The sequence below is a fragment of the Capsicum annuum genome, chromosome 11 (genome assembly GCF_002878395.1).
Source record: "Capsicum annuum cultivar UCD-10X-F1 chromosome 11, UCD10Xv1.1, whole genome shotgun sequence".
NCBI classification, from domain to species: domain Eukaryota; kingdom Viridiplantae; phylum Streptophyta; class Magnoliopsida; order Solanales; family Solanaceae; genus Capsicum; species Capsicum annuum.
The window spans coordinates 50,156,735-50,165,084 of NC_061121.1; the positions used below are offsets into that span (position 1 = coordinate 50,156,735).

General features: G+C 32.6%; 1 long non-coding RNA gene across 1 annotated transcript; it reads left to right on the forward strand.

Moving 5' to 3' along the window:
- The first annotated feature begins 2,225 nt into the window (after positions 1-2,225).
- Positions 2,226-3,466, forward strand: LOC107847327. The gene is made up of 3 exons (XR_001667424.2): positions 2,226-2,353; positions 2,465-2,534; positions 3,283-3,466. It is a non-coding gene; the product is annotated as an uncharacterized LOC107847327 (long non-coding RNA).
- Positions 3,467-8,350: the final 4,884 nt, after the last annotated feature.

Here is an 8,350-nt window from a genome sequence, read left to right on the forward strand (position 1 = left end):
AAAAAGGAAAAAAGTAAGGGTTGAGAAAAATTAAAATAAAAATATAAAATATAAAATAAAATCAAAAGTAAAATTAAAAAGAGAAAAAAAAAAGTTAGAAAGATATAAACATGAAGTTGTTATCCATTATGAGAATCATTTATGTAATTTACTCTATTGGCCAGGGACAATTTCGTCCAAAAAATACTAGTTAATAGACAAAGACTATTTTAAGAAAGTTTTTTGATGGGACAAGGACAAAAATAGCCCTTCTCCTAAAACATATTCCACAAAAATAGCCCCTGTTTTTAATTTTCGCTTAATAGCCGTTTAAAAAATATCATATTTTAGCCATCTTCTAATCACCGCTAAGAAGCCGCAAAAATAGCATAATATATTTCTTTTCTTTTCAATTGAAACTCACACTTTCCTTCCCCAATTTTACCTCAGGATTCCTTTCCATTAAAATCTCACAAATCCTCTTTCAAGTACACCATATTACTTTAAAATGCCTTCATAAATTGTATATAAATATACAATATCCTCCATCAATTAGCTTCAAAAAGTTTTTTTCATTCACAATTAGCTTCAGTTGATACGAAATTATGGCTTCGAGTTCGATTTTAGTTCCAATTATGCTACAATACGGAGGAGAGTAGTTACATGATGTACAGTTTGAAAAGTTTACAATCAATGGAGTACTTTTGAATTCGAATTGCAGGTACGAATATTTTGTTGATGAACTGTATAAGCAGTTGAATCTAGAGCGAAATTCTGGTTTAATGACAATAAAATACATTGTAAAGAGTGGATCTATGACTATTTACAATGATATGAGTGTTAGACTTTATATGGAGATGAAGAAAAAAAAATTGGATATAAATGAATTTCCATTTTGTATAACACTACAAAACACATTTGAAAATGGAGAATCCTCAATTGGAAATTTGATCGAAACATCTCCGACTGATATTCAAGTTCATCTGATACCTATTTCTGATTATACAATTGAAGATGAAGAAATGGAAGAACAGACCGAATCGATAATTAAGGATCCACTTCATAGAGATGCTGAAGAAGGACAGTTGTACTGGGATAAAAATACAATATCAAGTGTAATGAAATATTATGCAATCCGTGAAAGATTCCAATTTAAGGTGAAAAGATCATCATCATCAAGGTATAAACTATATAACTACTTTATATGGCCTGTGTCAATAATGTCTAAGTTTTATATTTTATTGAAATTTTGATTTTAAATTTGCATAAATACTGCATATAAACTGCATATGACCTGTGTACAGACTGTGTAACTACTATATAGGACCTATATATATACTGCATATAAAGTACTGCATATGAACTGTGTAATTTCTGTATAGAACCTGCATATATATATATATATATATATTATATATATATATATATATATTGAATATTAGACTATATAACTACTTTATATGACCTGTGTCAACAATGTGTAAGTTTTATATTTTATCGTAATGTTGGTATAAATTTGCATAAATATTATACATAATATTGTAATTACTGTATAGGACCTGTATATAAACTGTATTTGACCTATGTAAAGACTGTGTAACTATTATATAGGACCTGTATATATACTGCATATAAAGTACTGCGTATGAACTGTGTAATTTCTGTATAGCACATGCATATATATTGGATATGAACATTGTACTGCATATACATTTATTGTATATAAATGTATCTAGGTACTATCTTAAATGTATCAATCAGAGATGCAATTGGATTTTTAGATCTTCAAGTCAACAAAGGGCTAATAAATGGTATTAAAAATAGCCAAAGTGTTACTTTTGTCCAAAATGGGAAACGCGGGTCATTATTGTCCATTACTTTTTAAAAAAGCTACGTGGTGTCTTTTTTTTTTTTTTTTTTTTTAATTTGGGGTTAAAATTTGAAAGTCATCTCAATTTAGGTCTATTTCTGAGATTTACCCGGCTTATAAAGCCTCGTTTCTAAATGGACTGAAAAGACTTAACCCAACCCCACTTAATTAAAGGATTAGGTTGGACTGACCTCACGTGTCAAACCCATGTTGACAGCTCTATTTGTTCATTATTATTTTACTTTCCCAATGCATAGAGAGCGGGGACGCCTAAGTCGTAGGTGAGTTGGACTTAGATTAGTTATCGCCAAAAATAGCAAATAAAAATAAATTAGGGTTTTATATATATATTTTAGCCTACTTTTCCACGGCTGTAGATTTATACTATAACATAGCACAATTAGCACCATATTTTTTCTTATTCTAATTTTTTTTCCTTGTGCAGCACATTCAATTTATCCATGAATCCTAACAGCAACACATTGAAATCTATCATTCGCCCAAGTTTGTTTGCCTTTCCCTATTACTTTTTACAATTTTTTATATTCTTTGCAATTTTTTTGATCGAGAACAATTACTGTTTTAATATTAATATTTATTATTATAATTTTTCAGTTGTTTTTGCTCCTGTTTATGGGGTTGCTGCTGCGGTTGCTGGTTACGTTTGGGTCGGAACAGCACTATTGTACTTCTGTTCACCCTTGACCTTTCTCTTTTACTTTTCATCAATAACCTATTCTTTAGCATTATTAAAATAATTTAATTTGTTGTGGCAAGTTATTTGTCATTAATAATTATATACTGTATACCCTTTTGTTAAAGAAACATGAGATTATGACATATGAGTTTTATTTTTATCATCAGGTAATATAGAAGATAATGTTATGTAATAAAGATGGTTAATCAATTATCTCACAAATTAAAATACATGGATCGTATAATATTTTAAAATTGCTATCAAAAAATTGTTATCAGTGTATATAAATTGAAAACAAAGGAATGTGGGTAAATTATCAGGTCTGATAACTACGGATAATAATCTATAATAATATTTGAATGTGTGGGATCAAATATAATTAAAATAAATTAAATAAAAAAATAATAACAAGAAAATTGGTGTTGCAGCATGCCTAATGTTGTGATATGGATTGGTATTTCAACATGATTGGCAAATTTGGTATCGTGACATGATGTTTGATTGTTTAAAGCTTGGACGTTCATCTATAAATAGATGAATTCACCATCATTTCAAAACATACCAAAACAGAGAGAGCACTAGAGAGAAAATAAAGTAATCCACAGATATTCTATAGTCTGTGAGAAAAATAATGTGAGAGTAATATTATAGTGAGCTGTGTGAAATAAAAGAGTGTTGTTTCTTTTATAAGAATAGTAGTCTTTTGACACTACCAATTTGTTTGTTTGGGAACCAGGTGGAGAGGTCGATGTTTTGCTCGTCACCCAGGGGAACAACGGAGCTAGCCGATCTTCTGTACTGAACTTCTATCGAGGTCACGCTTAGGAACTAAATCTAGAATGACTTTTTGTCCTGTCAAAATGATAAAGTTGTGGAGAGGATGCGGTAAGTGACTAATCAGTGTTTTTGTATCACTCTATTTGGGTATTATATTTAGCCTGTTATTATAATATTTGGTGTCGTTGTTATTCTCTTGTTATTGTTATTTTATGTGGATATTTTCAAGGTGGAATTATTTTGTGTTTTCCAACATCGTGGTATCAGAGCCATGACAAAAAATAGTCCACTATCTTTTCAGTACCACCGCCTTACAAAAGAAAATTATGAAAAATGGTGCTTACGAATGAAAGTCATTCTTGGATCTCTAGATGTTTGGGACATTGTAGACAAATGGTATAGAAAATCCGCTAATGAGGAGACTCTGTCTCAAAATGAAAAAGATGTCTTGATTAAGACAAAGAAGAAAGATCAACAGGCCCTCACTCTCATCCACCAATGTCTGGATGATGGTATGTTTGAGAAGGTGGTTGATGCAACCACCTCGAAGGAAGCTTGGGAGATTTTATAAAATTCTCTCCAAGAAATTGATAAGGTGAAGAAGGTAAAACTTCAAACTCTAAGGGCTAATTTTGATGTTTTAAAAATGAAAGAATTCGAATCCATTTTGGATTTTTGTTCAAGAGTGATGGCTATTGTGAATCAACTAAGAATGTACAGGGAGGAAGTAGATGATATACGCGTGGTAGAAAAGATCCTTTGCTTTTTAACACCCAAATTTGATTATGTGGTGTATGTTATTAAGGAGTCTAAAGATTTAGACTCTATGACAGTAGAGCAATTGGAAGGTTCTCTACAAACCCACGAATAAAAAATGAAAAGAAGAAAAGAAAAGTCATTGGAGCAACTTCTTAAAACTCAAGCATCCTTCAAAGATTTTAGAGGTGAAAAAGGTTATAGAGGAAATGGACAATGACGAGGTTGTGGCTGCCGTGGAGGTTGTGGAAGAGGAATGATTTATATCAATAAATTCAACAATAAAGATAAAAATTACTTAACATTCAGAGGTTGTGGTCGTGGACAATGGGGAGGAAGAGGTCGTGGAGCTTATCAAGGTACCAATAGAGTGAGGTGTGACAAATCTAAAATTGAGTGCTACAACTGTCATAAATTTGGACATCACTCTTGGGAATGTCGTAGTAATGTTGAAGAAAAAGCTAACCTTGTTGACAATAACAAAGAAAAAGATGAGTCAATATCGTTAATGGTACTCACGAAAGATGGTATAGATGATTACAACTCATGGTATCTTGATAATGGAGCAAGTAATCATATATGTGGATACAAAGACAAGTTTGTGGAGATCAAGAGGATGACAAGAGGTAATGTGTCTTTTGGAGATACCTCAAAAATTCAAATTGAAGGAATATGTACGATTTTGATAATTTATAAAAATGCTGATCACAAATTGATCAATGTGGTTTACTATGTGCCAAAACTAAGAAATAATATTTTGAGTTTGGGCCAACTTCTTGAAAAAAAAATATGATATTTATATGAAAAATATGCATCTATGGCTTAGAGATTTAAGTAATAATTTAATTGTCAAAGTGCATATGGCAAAAAATAGATTATTTTCTTGGAATCTTAAGACCATTAATGCAAAGTGTTTTAAGGCTAATGTGCAAGATGAGTCGTGGTGTTGGCACATGCGATTTGAATATTTCAACTTTGAAAAATCAATGGGAGTCAAGAACATAGTTGATGGAATTCCATCAATCAATTATCCCAATCAGTTGTGTGAAGCTTGTCTTCTTGAAAAACTTCTTGAAAAACATGTAAGGAGGAATTTTTTGAAGGAAACCACGTTAAGAGCGAATAATCCACTTCAGATTGTCACACCGATGTGTGTTGTCCAATTGATCCACCTTCTTTCTGTAAAAGTAAATACTTCTTACTCTTTATTAATGATTTCAGCAGAAAGACTTGGGTATATTTCTTGCAGCAAAAATCAGAAGCTTTTGTTGCTTTTAAAAATTTCAAAGAACTTGTAGAAAAAGAGAGCGCCTATGAAATAAAAGCTTTAAGGTCCGATAGAGGAGGCGAATTCACTTCAAAAGAATTTAATGATTTTTGTCAGTCTCATGGAATTCGTCGCCCTCTAATGATACCTTACTCACCCCAACAAAATGGAGTTGCAGAAAAAAAGAATAGAATAATTTCTAATATGGCAAGGCATATGTTGAAAGCTAAAAATATGCCAAAACAATTTTTGGCTGAGGTTGTTTCATGTGCAGTTTATCTAAGCAATAGGTCTCCAACAAGAAATATGAGAGATCAAACACCTCAAGAAGTATGGAGTGGGAAAAAGCCAAGTGTCAAAAACTTGAGAATCTTTGGGATCACATCCTATGCTCAAGTTTCACATCAAGGGATAGCTAAATTTGATGATCGAAGCTTTAGGTATGTGTTTATTGGCTATGACACTAGTTCAAAAGGCTACAAGTTATACAATCCAAGCAACAATAAAGTGGTGGTCAGTCGTGATGTTGAATTTGATGAAGGCCAGGAGGCTCAAGAAGAAAGAACATATGATTTTCTTTCATACTTTGGAGATGAAGATCTCCCGACCCATATTAACGGATCGTGCGGACACCTACGCTATTCTAAATAGCTAGGAGAACCCTTATTACCCAACTAAAAATATGCGAAAGACTTATGTTTTTAAGAGAATACTGGATTAAATGTAATAAGGTAAATTAAATATTAATAAATAAATTTTTTCAAAAACTTCTTACAAGTGTCCTTCACTATCCCAAGGCTTGGTCAGACATGTACAAGAGATATGTACTACAACATAGACTGACAATAAAATAAATAATACAAAGACTCTAACATCTGCTAGAAAGAAAGTGCAGAAGTTAGTGTTGAATATCGTCATCCATCTAGTAACTGCAACTAACCTACATCCAGTCTACACTCCAAGAAGGAATGTAGAGAAGTAGGGTCAGTACAACCACACGTATAGGTAGGCATCATCGGCCAACCGTGTTAGTTCATATAATCATAAAATATAATTAAGGAAAATAAATCATGACATCTTGAATGGAATATAACTCAACTAAAGTTGTAATACCCACCAAGAGTATCAATCATACTATAAACATCCACAGACTCAACACAAATATGTACACACATGCTATGGGACTTATTTTTGTCCAAATAGTCATAACCAGTAGGAACAATCTATGTTCATGTACCGTATCGGCGTGGTACCCAATCTAACATATACATATCCGTACCGGTGTGGTACCCAATTCAACATATACATATCCGTACCGACGTGGTACTCGATCCGACATATACATATTTGTATCGGCGTGGCACCTGACCCAACATATATACATCTGTTCCTTCGTGGTACCCTATCCAACATATATCTATCGTACCGGTATGGTACCCAATCCAACATATACATATCCGTACCAGTATGGAACTCGATCCAACATATACATATTCTCACCGGCATGATACCCAATCCAAAATATACATATCTGTACCGATGTGGTACCCGATCCACCATATACATATCCGTACTGGCATGGTACTCGATCCAATATATACATATCTGTACCATCATGGTACCCGATCCAACATATACATATCCTTACCGGTGTGGTACTCGATCCAACATATACATATTCGTACCGTCATGGTACCCGATCCAACATATATATATCCGTACTGGTATGGTACCCGATCCAACATATACATATCGGTACCGGCATGGTACCTGATCCAACTTATATATATTCTTACCGGCGTGGTACCCGATCCAACGTATACATATCGGTACCGGTGTAGTTCCTGATTCAATATATACATATTCATACCAGTATGGTACCCGATCCAACATATACATATCCGTACCGGCGTAGTACCCGATCCAACATATACATATTTGTACCGGCGTAGTACCCGATCCACCATAAACAAGTATTATCGATATCAAATTTACTCAACATCACAATATACAGCACAATGTACCAAGTTTACAAGTACATTTAAAGCCATAAGACAATTACATTAAGTAAATTTTCAATAATTATTTATACACGCATCAACAATTCAAGCATCAATAATTTCAAGCATGTCCGAATACCAATCAACAAGTATTCATAGCATTACTTTAAAGAGTTATCATTATCAAATAAGCCACTCATAGGCACAATTCAATAAACCATCATTATCACCAATTTAGCCTCTCATGCTCATCCAATAGATATAGTATTTTTATCAATACCAAAACAAGAATATCATAAAATAAATCACAATTTAATTTGTACGCATACAAGTCACTATTGGAGCCTTAATTACTCATTAACTATTAAAAATATCATTATCTTCTTAACTACAGCAACTTGGGTTTAACATCACCACCTATAACTAGCATATTCACGTATATCATTATCCTTTACCTCTTTCCAACGTAATACAATTATCACACTAATTTAATTCTTCTATCCCTTAGATATTACTATGCTCATTAATATTCGATCTTAGCATAATTCTCCTCATCATATTATTGCACAATACGTATAACTTAATACCATTACAACTCAACTAGGTTCCTCACTAGAACAACTAAAACTATCATGTCCACATACTTCATTTACAATAATCTCCTTGCAGGCACATATCACATAATATCACAAGTATCACATAATTAATCAATAATATAGTTTTTAGGATTAAAGTTAAATACTCGTGTCTTTATCCACCTCAACTCTATGCCCGCGGGCCTAGACATACTTTCTCCCATCAATTCTAAAATATGAATATGTAAAATAACATAATCTTCTACTCATTAAACTTAGCCTACCTGGACGCCAATCTTTTGGAAGAAGCAAGCTGCAACAAGGATGCTCTTTCCCTTCTTTCATTCCTTGGAACAATCAATCATCTAAAAATCAAGCAATTATAAGATTAATTAAATATTTACTCTTCAAACAAATATCTTAGGGATT